The sequence below is a fragment of the Macaca nemestrina genome, chromosome 6 (genome assembly GCF_043159975.1).
Source record: "Macaca nemestrina isolate mMacNem1 chromosome 6, mMacNem.hap1, whole genome shotgun sequence".
Classification (NCBI taxonomy): domain Eukaryota; kingdom Metazoa; phylum Chordata; class Mammalia; order Primates; family Cercopithecidae; genus Macaca; species Macaca nemestrina.
In genome coordinates this window covers 25,840,150-25,858,049 of record NC_092130.1, presented here as the reverse complement: position 1 = coordinate 25,858,049, position 17,900 = coordinate 25,840,150, and the positions used below count along the sequence as shown (strand labels likewise).

Genomic DNA, 17,900 nt, shown 5'->3' with positions numbered 1-17,900 from the left:
TTTTTAGTAGAGACGGGGTTTCACTGTGTTAGCCAGGATGGTCTCGATCTCCTGACCTCGTGATCCGCCCGTCTCGGCCTCCCAAAGTGCTGGGATTACAGGCTTGAGCCACCGCGCCCGGCCAATCCCAGCACTTTGAAAGGCCAAGGTGGGTGGATCACCTGAGGTCAGGATGGCAAAACCATCCTGGCCAAAATGGCAAAATCCTGTCTCTACTAAAAATACAAAACTGAACTGGGCATGGTGGTGCATGCCTATAAACCCAGCTACTCAGGAGGCTGAGGCAGGAGAATCGCTTGAACCTGGGAGGCGGAGGTTGTAGCAAGACGAGATCGTGCCACTGCACTCCAGCCTGGGTGACAGAGTGAGACTCTGTCTCAAAAAAAAAAAGAAAAGAAAAAGAAAAGAGTGATTACTTAAAATTTAAATTTGACTATATATTTATAAATAAATCTCTAGTATGGCAAAAGATACTAAAAGCAAACTCAGTGGGCAAACACTAGAGTTTGAAAAATAGCACTGTCTACTAAAGTCAGAGAAAAGGTTCCTATTTTATGTCAGTGACAGTCCTGTCAGGAGGTAGGTGGCACACTCAACTTGGGTAGTTTAAGGTAATATAATGAAGGGACAACAAAGAGGGACTATTTTCAGAGGGGTGTGCAGGGCTTAGCAAATGCATCCAGGGACCTGCACAACCCCAGAGCTGGTATCAGAAGGGAATCATTTCCACCAAGGCCGAAAGGAGTTGGGATAGCAAGGAGTTTTTCAGAGCCTGGAAAAGGGTGGAGGGCCAGAGGACAGGAGCTGCAGAGGAATGAAGCCAACTCATGATGCCCAGCAAGGGCAGGAAAAGGACTTGGGAGTAAATACCCCAATCTCTCGTTGCTCTTGCCCAGTGATCTTCAGGTGTGCCTCACACTGGTCAAACCCAACCAGAAGCTGGCTATACAGTCCATATGGGATAAGAGGCACCGAGCAGATGGAGAAAGCAGAGCCTGATCTGGAAGGACAGATGAAAGATATCGAGCATGCAGCCTGAAAGGAGAAGCCATCACAACAGAAAAATGGGCAAAGGTGATAACTAGACAGTCAGCGGAATGACCAACAAACATGAAAAATATACTCAAATTTATATTAACAGTCACTTATATACTGTTATATTAACAGTCAGCAAAGTCACGTTTTGTTTTTGTTTTTGTTTGTTTGCGACAGAGTCTTGCTCTGTCAGCCAGGCTGGAGTGCAGTGGCACGATCTCAGCTCACTGCAACCTCCCTCTCCCGGGCTCAAGCAATTTTCCTGCCTCAGCCTCCCAAGTAGCTGGGTTTACAGGCATGTGCCACCATGCCCAGCTAATTTTTATATATATTTTTTTAGTAGAGACGGGGTTTCACCATATTGGCTAGGCTGGTCTTGAACTCCTGACCTCAGGTAATCCACCCACCTTGGCCTCCCAAAGTGCTGGGATTACAGGTGTGAGCCACCGCACCCGGCTGTGATCAAGTTTTATATCTAGCAGAGCTCTCATACCTATGGCTGGTGGAGAGATAAAGAAAGTAGTACTCCCACATATTGCTGGTGGAAACATGCAATGTTACAGACATTTTGGAAAGCAACCATTCAACTCCTGCAAACCTACACTATAAAAATAAAGGCCCCTTGGCCGAGCGTGGTGGCTCATGCCTGTAATCCCAGCACTTTGGGAAGCTGAGGCAGACAGATCACCTGAGGTCAGGAGTTCGAGACCAGCCAGACCAACATGGTGAAATCACATGTCTACTAAAAACACAAAAATTAGCCAGGTGTGGTGGTGCGGGCCTGTAATCCCAGCTACTCAGGAGGTTGAGGCAGGAGAATCACTTGAACACAGGAGGCAGAGGTTGCAGTGAGCCAAGATCATGCCACTGCATTCCAGCCTGGGTGACAGAGTGAGACTCCATCTCAAAAAATTAAAAATAAATAAATACATATAAAAAATGCCCCAATAAAGAAAGACTTACATACGGGAAAACTGCTGTAGATATTGCCATATTCATAGTTGTCCATCATCTTTTGAATAGCCTTGTTTTATATTTGGGGAAATCATCTCCTCAGTTCAAGAATTTCCATTGACCTTCCAGCCTCCTTTGCAGCTAGGATGTGACCATTCCAGCAGGTTCTGCCAATTAGATGCGTCCTGTGAGACTTCTCCCATTTTGTGTTAACGTGTGACCAGACAAGAGTCCAGTTCTGGTGGCTGCAGCACCAGAGGCAGTTTCCCAGGGACTGCACAGTGGAATTCCAGGTGCAGAGGTGGCATGGGTGGAGCAGGAGAGAGCTTGGTGAGACCAAAGTCAGTGAGCTTATCAGGCTGTTCTGTGGCATGGTTTAGGGCTTTGGTCCTAGCAACTGAGCCTCCAGGCCAATTAAACAGCATCAGCTTCTGCTGCCTCTAAGAACTTTACCTAATAGTGCCACGTTGCTCCCAGTGGCAAAAAAAAAATGAAAGCAGACAATGACCATCAACAAAGTGATGACCAGGCTGGGCATGGTGGCTCATGTTTGTAATCCCAGCACTTTGGGAGGCTAGGATGGGGAGATAGCTTGAGTCCAGGAATTCAAGACCAGCCTGGGCAACATAGTGAAACTCCATCTCTTAAAAAAAAAATTAGCCGGATCTAATGGCACTCGGCTTATAGTCCCAGCTACTCAGAAGGTGGAGGTGGGAGGATCCCTTGAGCCCAGAAGTTCAAGGCTGCAATGAGGGGGTGATTGCACCACTGTACTCCAGCCTGAGTGATAGAGTGAGACCCTGTCTCAGAACAACAAAAATAAAAACAAGATGGTGACTGAATACACTGATACATCCACACAGTGAAATATTATGCAGCCATTAAAAAGAAAGAATTAGAGCTATACTCGATGACTCGGAAAGATGTCCACGAAGTGTTGTTGGGTGAAGAAGGTAAGATGCAGAAAACTATAATATTGTTTTAAATGTTTTTATAGGATGGTCCCATTTAAAAAAAAAGAAGCAGTAACGAGTAAATTCTGTATTTGTAAACGTGCATACACATATGTGCTCAGGATTGAGCAAATACAGATAAAAACATGGAATGACACACAGCAGGTTGTTGGCATTAGTGTGGGGTGCTGTGTGAGGCAAGGGGGTGGAAAAGGAGGAGCCAAACCAAAAAGAAAAGAAAGAAAACTGTACTGACTAAATAAAGGGTATTTCTGATCATTTTAGGCATTTGTGTAAAATTGTATTTATGGATATGCATGCACGTATTGTAGGTACATGCATAAAGAAATTACACTGAAACTTTTTAAATTTTTTATTTTATTTTAATTTATTTATTTTAATTTAATTTAATTTAATTTAATTTAATTTTTGAGTAAAGTCTCGCTCTGTTGCCCAGGCTAGAGTGCTGTGACACAATCTTGGCTCACTGCAACCTCCGCCTCCCAGGTTCAAGCTATTCTCCTGCCTCACCCTCCCAAGTAGCTTGGATTACAGGTGCCCGCTACCACACCCAGCTAATTTTGTATTGTTAGTAGAGATGGGGTTTCACCATGTTGGCCAGGCTAGTCTCAAACTACCAACCTCAGGTGATCCACCTGCCTCAGCCTCCCAAAGTGCTGGGATTACAGGCGTGAGCCATCGTGCCCAGCCTAATTTTTATTTTTTAGGGACAGGGTCTCACTCTGTTGCCCAGGCTGGAGTACAGTGACCATAGCTCACTACAGCCTCGAACTTCTGTGCTCAAGCCACCTTCCCCTCAGCCTCTGGAATAGCTGGTACTACAGGCGCAAGCCACTGTCCCCAGCTGAAAATATTTTAAGCCAAAAAGTCATTGGCTACAGTACTGAGGTCAGAGTGGTGACAGGGAGACCAGTTGGGAAGCTATGGTGTTTACACAGGCAAGAGGGAATGGTGTCTTGGATTGGGCTGGTGGTAGTAGCATGGAGAGAAAATTATGGATTTGAGAAACACTCCACAGATAAAATGGTCAGGACAGGGAATGGGTCGTTTTGTGGGTGGTGGGAGGAAGGGAAGCATCAAAGATGATGCTAATCCCATTAGTAACCTGGGAATTCTTCGGTTCCTTCATCTGTAAACGAGTTAGATGATACCACCTATTTCGAGGTGCTGTGAGGATGAAGTGAAGAATATAAAATGCTTACCAAAGAATGTGCCCATCACCCACTTTAACTCCCAAGTAACCTGAAGGGCAGAGCCTGCCTGGTGTGGTCTCGTGGTAACCCTACAGACCACGTGTTCGGTGGGTTCAGCCAGGGGAGGCTGGAGACCCACATGCTGAGACAATCAGGGCAGGGTGAGGTTGCAGAGAAGGTTCAGGGTTAGTTGGGTGCCATAGCTCACATGTAGACATGTATCCTTTGTTATTGCAGAACTGGACCGCTGTTAGAGGAGCCTGTGACTAGAGCGTGTGCAGGCAGGAACTTCATGCCAGGTACCCAAGGCCCGGCCTTTGGCCATCAGAACACAGCTTTCCATTCAGTTTGGCTCAGCTATTTAGTGCTCACTGTGTGCAAGAAAGGCCCTCAGGGAGTTGTCATTAAAATGACAGGTAGGAAAAAGAGACACAGAAATACAAGTAGGTGATAAGAGCCCTACAAGCTGGGCAGATAAAGGGCTTCAAAATGATGTGAAAAGAGCAGAGAAGGGACACTTCCACTTAGGAGTGCTCCTGGAAGGGCTTTTGGGAGGAAGTGACTTTTGAAGGATGGGTAGAATTTTCTATTTTTTTATTTTTTATTTGTATTTTTTTTGAGACGGAGCCTCGCTCTGTCACCCAGGCTGGAGTGCAATGGCTCGATCTCGGCCTACTGCAACCTCTGCCTCCTAGGTTCAAGCGCTTCTCCCTGCCTCAGCCTCCTGAGTACCTGGGACTACAGGCACTCACCACCATGCCCGGCTAATTTTTGTATTTTTTAGTAGAGACGGGGTTTCCCCATGTTGGCCAGGCTGGTCTTAAACTCCTGACCTCAGGTGATCCAACCGCCTCGGCCTCCCAAATTGCCGAGATTTCAGGCATGAGCCACCTTACCAGGCCAATGGGTGGAATTTGGATGTGCAGACTGGACAGTTTGTCTTTTTAAAAAGGAAATTCTTCCCATTTTTAAAGGATCAACTCAAAGGCTGCCTTCCTGCTTACTGGATCCCTCTGGGCGGAATTATTGATGTTTTCTTGAGCACCTTCATAACACTTACAGAGCTAGTAACAGGGCCCTGTATGCTTCTTGCTGTACACTTGGTTGTTTGTGACCTTCCCCTCTAGACTAGGAGTTTTTGCAAGTTGCAGCTTGAGCACACCAGGGTCTTTAGTCTCAGTGCCCGAGAGCCAGCATCGTGCTTTTACTTGGTCGGCACTCAAAGAAACGTGTGTTGAATGAGGAAGTACAACCAATCTAATATCGCAGCTGATATTTATTTAGCAATTCAGTGGATTTCAGTAATGGACTTGGTAAGTTTCACATTTTTATTTTCCACTGTTCAAGAACCCAGCAAGCATTTCCCAGTATCAGTTTCCTGAATCGAGCCATGAAGTTGTTTCTCAGAAACAAGGAATTGTGTGTTAGGTTTATGTGTTGAACCTTTACCATGTGTCAGGCACTGTAGAAAGTGCTTTATAGGTTTTATTCACATAGTCTTCAAAACAGTTCTTTAAGAATATTTGACTATGTCCATTTTGCAATTAGAAAAACTGAGATTTGCCAAGGTCAGTAATTGCAGTCATAATGGCAGAGTTAAGATCAAAACCCTAAACACAAGAAAGCTGCCTCTCACTTATATGTGAAACTGTGTGTGTGTGTGTGTGTGTGTGTGTGTGTGTGTGCGCGAATGCACAGAGTTCTCAAGTTCGTGAAATCAGAGTTTGGTCCCTGTGAGCTTGGACAGCACCATGAGCCCTGACAAGCCCAGGACTCGAATCCATGAACACAAAAATATTCATTTAAATGTGGGGCCGGGCACGGTGGCTCCCGCCTGTAATCCTAACATTTTGGGAGGCCTTGGAAATCGCTTGAACCCAGGAGGTGGAGGTTGCAGTGAGATGAGATTGTGCCACTGTACTCCAGCCTGGGCAAGCGTGAGACTCCATCTCAAATAAATAAATTAATTAATTAATTTGGATTAATTAATTAATTAATTTGGGGTCCCGGTTTATTTCACTTAGCGTAATGTCTTTCTGGTTTATCTGTGTTGTCCAAGTGGTAGGATCTCCTGTTTTTATGCACACACGCACACACACACTCTCCACATTACATTTATTCATCCGTTTGTTGAATACAAATGAATGTTGTTGGAAACAACATTTAGGTTGTTTTCATATCTTGGCTATTGTGAATAATGCTGCAGTAAACATGGGAGTGCAGACATCTCTTTGTGATACTGATTTCAAGTCCTTTGCATTTATACCCAGAAGCGGGATTGCCAGATCATATGGTAGTTCTATTCTTAATTTTTTTGAGAAGCCTCCATACTGTTTGCCATAACAGCTGTATCCATTTGCATTCCCACCAAGAGAGTGTAAGGGTTCCCTTTACTCCACATCTTTGCCAACACTTGTTATCTTTTGTCTTTTCAATGATGGCCTTTCTAACAGGTAGGAGATGATACCTCACTGTGGTTTTGGTTTGCATTTCCCTGATGATGAGTGATGCTGAACATCTTTTCATAGAGCTTTTGGCCCTTCGCATGTTCTTCTTTTGAAAAATGTCTATTCAGGCCCTTTGCCCGACATTTAAATCAGATTATCTGTTGTTGTTCTTATTGTTTTGTGCTATTGTGCAGTTTGAGATCCTTATGTGTTTGGGATATTAGCCCCTTATGAGATATATGGCTTGCAGGACCTCACGTATGAGTGGAATCTAAAATAGTTGAATTAGCAGAAGCACAGAGTAGAATGGTGCTTTCCAGGAGTTAGGGGCTGGGAGAAATAAGGAGAGGTTGTTCAAAGGGTGTGAAGTTCCAGTTACACAAGATGCATAGGTTCTGGAGCTCCAATGTACAGCAGTGACTAGAGTTAACAGTACTGTATTGGATACTTGAAATTTTCTTAGAAGGTAGGTTTTAAGTATTCTTACCACACACACGAAAAGTAATTATGTGAGGCGATGGATATGTTACTTAGCTTGATCATGGTGATCATTTCACTATCTACATGTATATCAAAACATCGTTTTTCACTTTTAACTATATATAATTTTTATCAATGATACCTCAATAAAGCTAAAAAATAAGTAGGTAAATCAATAAATTTGGGCCCAGGTGATCCCCCTTTGGTAGTTGAGAGAAGAGTTTCAGCAAAGCCATGTGACTGTCACAATAAAGTGGGCTCCTCTATGGCCAAGTGTAAAAGTTCCTGGTTCTCGTCTGGTCAGACAGAACACAACCACAAGTCAGGCAAAACAACTTTATTGGCCAGGCGCGGTGGCTCACGCCTGTAGTCCCAGCACTTTGGGAGGCCAAGGCGGGTGGATCACGAGGTCAGGAGATCGAGACCATCCTGGCTAACACGGTGAAACCCCGTCTCTACTAAAAATACAAAAAATTAGCTGGGCGCGGTGGCGGGCACCTGTAGTCTCAGCTACTCGGGAGGCTGAGGCCGGAGAATGGCGTGAACCCGGGAGGCGGAGCTTGCAGTGAGCCGAGATCCGGCCACTGCACTCCAGGCTGGGCAACAGAGCAAGACTCTGTCTCAAAAAAAAAAAGAAAGAAAGAAAGAAAAGCTTTATTACTCACAGGGAGGCAACAAGGATAAACAAAAGCCTATGATACACAGGGAGCAGGTACCCCAGGGCTCAGGTAAACTGCCCAGGGTCGATGGACCCCTATCTGCTCAAGCCCCACGTCACACCTGAGCTCAGGGACCTTGAAACCCAGGTTCCACTCTGGGTTTCTACCCTGGAAGCAACTAGGATCATTTAGTCAAGCATTACAGAACATCCTGTTCTTCCAGGAATGAGGTAATAACCCAGATCGTTGCAGACATTTTCTCTTTATTTCAAGATGTTGCATTCTCAGTACTTTGTGCTGGAGAATTGTAATCAAGTTGGAGAAGAGCAGGGGCACCCAGCATCATCTGGGGCCCTGACCTCCTGCTCCAAGCTGGATTTAGGACTAGCTCTTCTACCCATGCTTTTCCCTCCATCCCTTAATGTCCTTGATCCATAGCCCTGAGCTGCTGCCCATGTGGTGGCTGTAGATCTGCTGTCAGGTCCTGGGGGAAACGGGCATTGTTTCTCACTGTCCCTCTCTCTTTTCTCTTTATAGAGAATATTAAGCACGTGTTCCAGGCACTGTGCTAAGCACTTTACATGCAGTAGTGATTTAACCCTCACTAGAATCCTATGAGGTAGGTACAACAGTATTGAGGATGAGCAAGGTTGAGTGGCTTGCCCAATTTACTTAATTAGGGAGCAGAGGAGCTGGGATTTGATTTTAGGTTGGCTGATCCCAAATCCAACTTTCCCAAGTATAAGCCCAGCGTCCATAACCACAGCTCTGCAGGTTCCACTAAGGGTGTGAGTGGTGGAGGGCTTCCTTTTGTCACATCACACTAGGATCCTGGAATTGTCCATTTGTGTGCCCAGGGCTTTGGGGGTGAGACACACTGTTCTTTGTGGCAGCTCTAGGCTATGGTGGGAATTTTATGGGACAAGGACACTCGGTGGGTAAGCAGAGAAGGATACAGCAATGGAAGTAAAAGTTGCTAGCACTTAAAAAAAAAATCCCATTCTTTCCAACTGAATTCCATCCTCTACCTATTCCTCAAAATAAATAAATAAATAAATATACATCCCATTCCTTCCTTCCTCTGTCCTCTCTCTTTCCCTTGGGTGATTAAGAGCGAGACTTTGGGGCCAGCTCAGTGGCTTACACCTGTAGCTCCAGCACTTTGGGAGGTCAACACAGGAAGATCCTTTGAGCCCAGTGGTTTGAAGCTGCAGTGAGCTATGATCGTGCCACTGCATTCCAGCCTAGGCAGCAGAGCAAGACCCTGTCTCTATTTTAAAAAATAAATAAGCCAGCTGGGTACAGTGGCTCACGCCTGTAATCCCAGCACTTTGGGTGGCTGAGGTGAGTGAATCACCTGAGGTCAGGAGTTCGAGACCAGCCTGACCAATCTGGTGAAACCCTGTGTCTTTACTAAAAATACAAAAATTAGCCAGGTGTGGTGGTGTGCGCCGTAGTCTCAGCTGCTTGGGAGGCTGAGACAGGCGAATTGCTTGGACCCAGGAGGCAGAGGTTGCTATGAGCCGAGATCACGCCATAGCACCCCAGCCTGAGCAACAGGGTGAGACTAAATTTCAAAGATCAATCAATCAATCAATCAATCAGGCCTGGTGCAGTGGCTCACACCGGTAATCCTAGCACTTTGGGAGACTGAGGCAGGAGGATCACTTGAGGTCAGGAGTTCCAGACCAGCCTGGTCAACATGGCGAAACACTGTCTCTACTAAAAACGCAAAAATTAGCCAGCCATGATGGCCTGTGCCTGTAATCCCAGCGACTCAGGAGGCTGAGGCAGGAGAATTGCTTGAGCCCAGGAGGTGGAAGTTGCAATGAGCTGAGATCGTGCCACTGCAATCCAGCCTGCACAATAGAGCAAGACTCTGTCTCCATTAAAAATAAATAAATAAAAATAAAGTATAAAACAAAAATTATTGAAAGATAAATAAATAAATAAATCAGAAAGGACCAGATTTTGAAGTCAGGCACACCTAAGTTAAAATGCTTCTTCACTTGCTGAACAGAGTGTCTGTTCAGCAAACTAACCAGCATTTCCTACAGTCTGGGGCAGACAATCGTATGGAAGTCTGGAAAAATACAGAACATCAGTGTTTTGGGAACCGTGGACCACTCCTGTCCCTGTACCTCAGTCATCAGTGCAGAAGCCTGGCCTTGCTCTGTTAAGATTGGAAATGTACACTGTTGAGTCCCAGTGGTGGAAGGAAGGAGGGTCTTTCTTCCTGTGTGAATTGAATAGAGGATACAGCGGTTAGCCTGGACTAAAGGCATCCTTGTCTTTTGAGCAGTTCACCTCAGTAGAAAAGAATCTAAGGGAAGATCACTGTCATTTAGATCTGCTGACCTGTGTACCTACCCATCGCAAATGTCTGCTGTACTTCTAATTCCACAGGTCATCAGATGCCTGCTTGGTAATATATGAATCATAAAACCAACTTTCACTTCTTCCTATTTAAAAAAAAAATGCTGGTTCAGTCACTGACTAGCTGTGTGACCTTGGACAAACCACTTCACCTCTCTGGGCTTCACTTCTCTCATCTGCAAAACTGGGACAGTGACAGACACTAGCTCATTGTTATGTGTATCAGGAAGTATACACAAGTAAATGCTTAATAAATAGGTAGTTGTTCTGAATCCCTTCTGCTCCCAGTCTGCCCCTCAATAGCTGAGTGACATTGGATAAGATCCTTCTTCTATGAGCCTCAGTTTCCCAATTTGTACAATGAGTGTGATTGACTAGGTCAGCGTTTCCTAAAGTATGGCTCACTGGTGGTAAGATAGATGATTTTTCGTGGTACAAGGTGAACATTTGTTACTTAAAATTATGAATGGATTTTCACGTATAAGAGAAAAAATAAAATTAAGATAGTAAACGTGATTTTGTGGATATTGTTTGGAATGAAGCCAAGTTAAAAGCAGAGATTTAAAATAAAAAGCAAGAAGTGAATAATAGATCAAGCGGTACACCAATACGCAGAAGTTGGGAAGGTGATCCGGATTTGGGGAAGTCTGGGCAAGATAATCTGGCTTTGATTATCTGGCTACCCAAAGAAACTCCAGCTCATGAGTTACTTGCTAGGGGGACCCCTTAGTCCCCCCTATTTTTTTAAGTGACCAGGCCCCTGTAAGCCTCATTGCCAGCAGTTTTGGCTAATGCCCCTTCAGTACACGTTGCAAAAATAATATAAATAACTCATCCTAGGACTTCAAACATGCCACCTGAGATGTATGGTGGAAGATTACAGGTTTCCAAGACGCACCCCCTCCATCATTCCCGTGGCTTAGAGGCTTGCTGGAGAGCGAAGATCAATGCTTTGGTTTTATGGGCAGCTGGGCCACGTGACCAGGCCCCAAATCCTTTGCTTTATGGGTTGTTTACACATTCCTGGTGAGAAACGGTTTACATTCTGGGCCCTGAGCGCACTCCTAAATCAGCTGCCGGGTTCCTGCAGTTGGAGGTGAAAGAGATCTGTGTGTCGGTGGGCACCAGGAGGCGAGGGGAGGAACAGAGAGGGGCAGGCTGAGAGGGGCCTGGGGAGGGAGCCCCTCAGGGCCCCGTGTTTCCTGTCTGTGGCACCTGGAACCTATTTCTGAGTCGGCGGGGGGCGCTGTGCAGGGCCTGAGGTGGAGAGGAACCTGAGGGGTTGCATATGCACCATACACAGGATGTGCTGGGCTGGGCACTCCGTGCAGGCACTTGGCACATGTTAGCTCGCTGCATTCCTACAACAGCCCTGGGAGGTTGGGGTTATTCCCATTTTCAGATGAGGAATCAGAGACTCAGGGAAGTAAAGCAACCTGTTCCCTATTACATAGCTGAGGAGTGTCAGAGAAGGACACTCAAACCCTGCTCTGACCAAGGCAAAGGCTGTGGTCTTGCCACTCTGCTTTCTTGTCGCTGGGGCTCCAAAGGAGGCGATTCGGGTTGGAACTTAGGAGATGCCTCCTGGAATGGGGAGGGAGGATGAGGAGGAGGCGATTCCTTTCTGGGTTTTGTGACTTAGCCAAGTCACTGTCTGAGAATCCTGGGTCACACAATTGACCTTATGGATCTGGTGCACAAGATCCCCTGGAAATCATCTGGGCAAGTTCAAGGGTACCCAGTGGGCCCCTGCTTGTCCCTCTCCTCCTCATTCCCTCCTTCCTCTTCTTTCTCCCAGTTACCCTCCTCCTCCTACCCCCTCCACCCTGAGAGGGTCCTTACGGTCCATTTGTTTTTCTTGCTCCCAGTTCTGCCCTTGGCAGCTGTGTGGGCTCCTAGGAAGCTGCTCAGATGCTGGGGCAGCTCTCAGCCCCCTGAGTCTTCTCCAAACCATCCAGCCCCAGTGCCTCAGCAGTTCCCCAAGTGACGTGGCTTCGAGCCCCTTCCTCATCTTGGCTGCTGCCCTCTGAGGTCAGAGCAGGAAGATGACCTATAGTTGGCGAGGGGAGTTAGCAAGCAGCCTGGGTAAAGAATGTTCTTCTCTCTCTCGATCGAGAGGCAGCCAGGAGTTGTGGAAAGTGTGCAGGCTCCAAGGAGGGTGACACAGACATGGATTAATGCCCTGTTCCAACACTGAATCACCTGGCTCAAGGCACCTAACTCTCCCAGCCATGGTTTTCTTCTCTGTAAAGTAGAAGTAACAATTGTGGCAGACATCCATGCTTTGTGCTGCCCAGCAGCCTTCCACCTTCCACCTGGTATCCCTAGATTCCTGTCGAGGTCCCTTCCTCTGCCGCTCTCAGCCTATATGATTTGCGGGTAAGCTCATCCCTGGCTCAGGGCCTAAGATACTGAGCACTTCCCTCAAACTACCCACTCCCTCCCACAGTGATTGGTTCAGGAATGGGCAGCACTTTTGAGAACAGAACAACCCATGGAGCAGAGCCATGCCAGGAGATGGCATTATTATTTGAGTGTCCGCATTAAGCTGTACCAGAAGCCAGATTCTTTTGACTTTCCAGAGAGATACACAGACTAATAAATTCCCTGTGGAAGATGAATCACAAAAATGGCCTCATTTCTCCACTCCTCCCTGTGTTCTCCCACCTTCTTGCAATACGGCTTTACGGCAATTCTTATCAAAAGGTGGGATTTATTTCCTTCCTCCCTGAATTTGGGTTGCTGTCGTGGTTTGCTTTGGCCGATAGAAGGTGGCAGAAGTGATGGAGGGCCATTTCTGAGCACGCCCTTCAAAGAGCTTTGCACGCTTACGTTGGTTGTCTCGGACCTGTGAACAAGCCTGAGCTAGCCTGTCAGAGGTGTGGAGACCCAGTTGTCCCAGCCAAGGCCATCCTGGACCAACCTACAGTTGGCTAGCTGGAAATGCACAGAAGAGCTCAGCCAAGAATAGCAGAGGTGACCACAGAGGCTGAGCCCAGGGAGACCACAAGAACCACCCAGCTCGCTGTAGATTCATGACCAAGAATAAATACTTAACTGTTTTTGTTTTTTGTTTTGAGATGGAGTCTCACTCTGTCACCCAGGCTGGAGTGAAGTGGCACAGTCTCGGCTCACTGCAACTCTGCCTCCTGGTTCAAGCGAGTTACCTGCCTCAGCCTCCTGAGTAGCTGGGACTACAGGCTCATGCCACCGCCCCCAGCTAATTTTTGGAGAATAAATACTTACTGTTTTAAACATTGCATTTTGGGGTGGTTGATTATGCACCAATAACTGATATATTCCTTGTTTTGCTTAAATTAGTCCTGGTTGGTTTTTCTGTCATTTTCAATTAGAAAATCTCAGATGATGCAACGGTAATACCTACCTCATAGGACTGCTCTGAAGATTGGACGTGACACTGGCAGAATGGCTGGCACACTTGGGGAGGAGTCAGTAAACAATAGCTATTGTCATTATTCCCTGTTCATCCTCCCAGCTGCTCCCTCATCCACATCCTCCAACCATAGGCAGCAAGTCCTCTGCCAGTGTGGAGAGTGGAGGTGGGCACGCTGGCTGAGGGGTGCCCTGGGTGGCCATGCTGTTGCCACCATGCACTGGGGAGGAGACCAGAGAACCCAACTTCAGTTCCTGGTCTTCCAGAGGTGAGCCCCTAAGTGCCCCGTGAGAGAATGAGATGCTACTTCACAGGTTGAACGGAATAAAAGTCTTCAACAAGATTTCCCTATGGTTTAGCAACTCCACTTCTGGTATGGGCTGAATTGTGTCCCCGCCCACTCCCCAAAAGTCATGCATTGAAGCACTAATTCCCAATATCTCAGAATGTGACTGTATTTGGAGGTAGAGGTAATTTTAAAATTACCCTTAAAGAGGTAATTAAGTTAAAATAAGGCCATTAGGGCGGATGCTAATCCAATATGACTGATGTCTTTTTAAGAAAAGGAAATTTGGACACACTAAGCCACCAGGGATGTGTGTGTATGGAGAAAATGCTATGTGAGGGCTCAGCAAGAAGATAGTCATTATTATTTCTTTTTACCAACCAAAAAGAAAGGCCTCAGGAGAAACCAGCATTGCTAACACCTTGATCTTGGACTTCCAGTTTCCAGAACTGTTGAGAAAATTAATTTCTGTTGTTTAAGCCACCCAGTCTGTGATATTTTAATAAGGCAGCCCTAGCAGACTAATACAACTTCCTAACTGTGTAGCTCTAGGCAAGTTATTTCACTTCCTAAATGTCAGTTTCCTCATTATAAAACAAGAATGAAAAAATAGTAGCCATGGCAGAGGGTGTTGTGAAGATTAAATGAGATAGCACCTGTAGCAGAGGTGCCCGGGACCTGACACAGGATAAGAGCAGGGAATATGTTAGCAATCGCTGGTAGCATCTTATTCATTTTAATTTATTCTTTGTTTATTTAGCAACAACTTGTTTATGATGACAAAAGCCATGTGTGTTTACTATTCAAAAATCTTATAAAAATATCAAAAAATGCAAAGTTCTGTACAGTGTCAGCCCCTTTTCCACATATATGTAAACGTTTTAAAAATTACAACCATACCATGCATACCGTCTCCTAACTTCCGTCCTTCCTCCAGCAATAGACCTGCAAACAGTTCTCAAGGGTTTGTTATTCTTTTTTTTTTTTTTTTGAGACAGAGTCTCACTCTGTCTCCCAGGCTGGAGTACAGTGGCCCGATCTCGGCTCACTACAACCTCCGCTTCCCGGGTTCAAGCGATTCTCCTGCTTCAGTCTCCCGAGTAGCTGGGACTACAGGCGTCCGCCACCACACTCGGCTAATTTTTGTATTTTTAGTAGAGATGGGGTTTCACCGTATTGGCCAAGCTGGTCTCAAACTCCTGACCTTGTGATCAGCCTGCCTCAGCCTCCCAAAGTGCTGGGATTACAGGTGTGAGCCACCGCCCCCAGCGGGGTTGTGATTCTTAAATGCCCATTACTGTCTCACTTTGCCGGAAAGGGGGAAAGGGGAAACTAAATGTGAGTTTCAAAGAGAATGGCCCTGCTTTTTTTGGGGAAGCTGTTGGCCTCCCTCATTATGGGGCACCAGCCCTTCATACCCCTTCCTGGAGATATTGGTTGGAAGAGGTCCCTGTACATCCCTCCCCAGGCTGGTGCCCAGGCTCTTCCCAACACCCCTCCACCCTGCTCACCCCTCATTCCCACTTTCCTCCCCTGCTTTCCTGTCCTGTCCCTCCCAGGTGTTAAATGGGGGGAATTTCAGTCTGGAGTGAATGTTTACAGCTTACTTGAAACCCTTAAAAATAAAAATTCATCATAAACTGACAGATCCTTAAATTTAACTGTGCAAACAGTGCCGCTATAATATTTAAGCTCCGCTTGAATGGATGTTCTATCAAAACCACATGGGGTCCCACCTGGTTCCCTCTCTGCGATGCTGGAATTTGAGGAAATGCTGGTGGGATGTTTATTTGGGCTGAAGGCACAGACCTGCTTACTCCGGGTTACCTTTTTTATAGGTGCCTTCATGTGACTTGGTCGACAGCCCTGGGCCTTGGGCCGCATGGAGTTCCTCTGGAGACATAGTGAGCAGGAACAGTGCAGGATTCAGACTTGCCTGGTTTGAATCTTGGTTCTGCAAGTGACTAGCTGCGTGACCTTCAGAACTTTACCTGTCCTCTCCATGCCTCAGTTTCCCCATCTCTAAAATGGGGGGAGGTGTGATGATAACAGTTCCGCTTTATCAGAAAACTAGATGAGCAGCCAGACGCGGTGGCTCAAGCCTGTAATCCCAGCACTTCGGGAGGCGGAGACAGGCGGATCACGAGGTCAGGAGATTGAGACCATCCTGGCTAACACGGTGAAACCCCGTCTCTACTAAAAAAAAATACAAAAAAAAAAAAAACTAGCCAGGCGAGGTGGCGGGCACCTGTAGTCCCAGCTACTCAGGAGGCTGAGGCAGGAGAATGGCATAAACTCAGGAGGCAGAGCTTGCAATGAGCTGAGATCCGGCCACTGCACTCCAGCCTGGGTGACAGAGCGAGACTCCTTCTCAAAAAAAAAAAAAAAAAAAAAAACTGGATGAGCTAATTTGTGTGACACACAATACCTGGAATATAGTATGTCCTCAATAAACTCTGTGTGTGTGTGTGTGTCTGTGTGTGTGTGTCTGTATGACAGAGAGAGAGAGAGAATGTGGGAGGGAGAGAGCGGGCATGTGCTCAGGTGCAGTTGATCTAATTCCTGAGTTTATGACACACGGTCACCACTGGTCTGCACAAAGTCTGGCTCTTACTATGTTGATTCCTTCTCCTTTACCCTCATTTCCCTTGCCATTCTCTGTCCATCCAAGACAACCATTTTAGTCCATTTTAGAGATTTTGGGGGTATATATCCTTGACAAAATGGAATGTTGTTTTGTCTTTCATATGATCTTTTATTGACCTGAAAGTGTATTACAGATTGTATTGTTTTGCTTTTATTTGTTTGTTTTTTCACTCAGAATGATGTTCTAAACACCCATGTGTATTGCACTGTGTACGAATCTCTCTTTTCTAACTGTGGTTGGTACAACATGTTGTGCCTCCAGCACGCTTGACCATCTGCTCCTTAACTGATGGACTCCAGATTGCCCCAACTCGGCCCCACAAACAAAACTGCCTTGGAAATAACCGGACATGTCCTTTATGAACCTGTGTGAAAACTTCATTAGAATATATGACTGGAGAAAAACAACAGATGCTGGTGAGGCTGCGGAGAAAAGGGAACGCTTATGCCCTGTGGAAAACCATTTGGAGATTTCTCAAAGAACTTGGAACTACCGTTTGACCCAGCAATCCCATTACTGGGTATATATCCAAAAGAAAATGAATCATTCTACCAATAAGATACATGCACTCGTATGTTCATCACAGCACTATCCACAATAGCAAAGACATGGAATTAACCAACGGATTGGCTAAAGAAGATGTAGTACATATACAGGACGGAATGCTACACAGCCATAAAAAAGAATGGAATCACGTTCTTTGCAGCGACATGGATGTAGCTGGAAGCCACAATCCTACACAAATTAATGCAGGAACAGAAAACCAAACACTGGATGTTCTCACTTATAAATGGGAGCTAAACTTTGGGTACTCATGGACATAAAGATGGCAGCAATAGACACAGAGTGGGGTGAGAGGGAGAAGCACAAAGAAAATCTATTGGGTACTATGCTCACTACCTGGGTGATGAGATCAATCATATCCCAAACCTCAGCATCACACAATATACAAATCTGCACATGTACCCCCGAATCTAAAGTAAAAGCTGAGATTATTTTTTAAAAATACAAATTTAAAATTAAAAATACAAGCAAAACAGAATCTGTGACTAAGAATGAGTGGTCAGATAATATGTATGCACATACCTAATTTGACTAAGAACTGTAAACTACTAACTCATCTCATTGGCCAATTTTTTAATTCAGGTTCATTTTCTTGTTAATTCTCAAGAGTTCCTTTCTATTCTTGTTAGCTTCTGACAAAGCAAATTATCTTCCTTTCATCTGTCATCTGTTTGCTATATCTGCATTATTCTTTGTTGATGAAATTATCAATTTTGGTATATTCATATTGTTTTTTCTTACATTGAGTGTTTTTAACTTTACATTGTTTTTATTGAGTTATAATTTAAATACAAAAGGATAGGTAGAGTGTTAAGTATATAGTTGGATGAGTCTGGACAAGCATCTACACTCGTGTAACCACTACCACAGTAAAGATATACAACATTTTCA

General features: G+C 45.5%; 1 pseudogene; it reads right to left on the bottom strand.

Moving 5' to 3' along the window:
- Positions 1-709: 709 nt before the first annotated feature.
- Positions 710-17,900, bottom strand: part of LOC105482623 (corepressor interacting with RBPJ 1 pseudogene) — a 29,636-nt pseudogene continuing 12,445 nt past the window's right edge.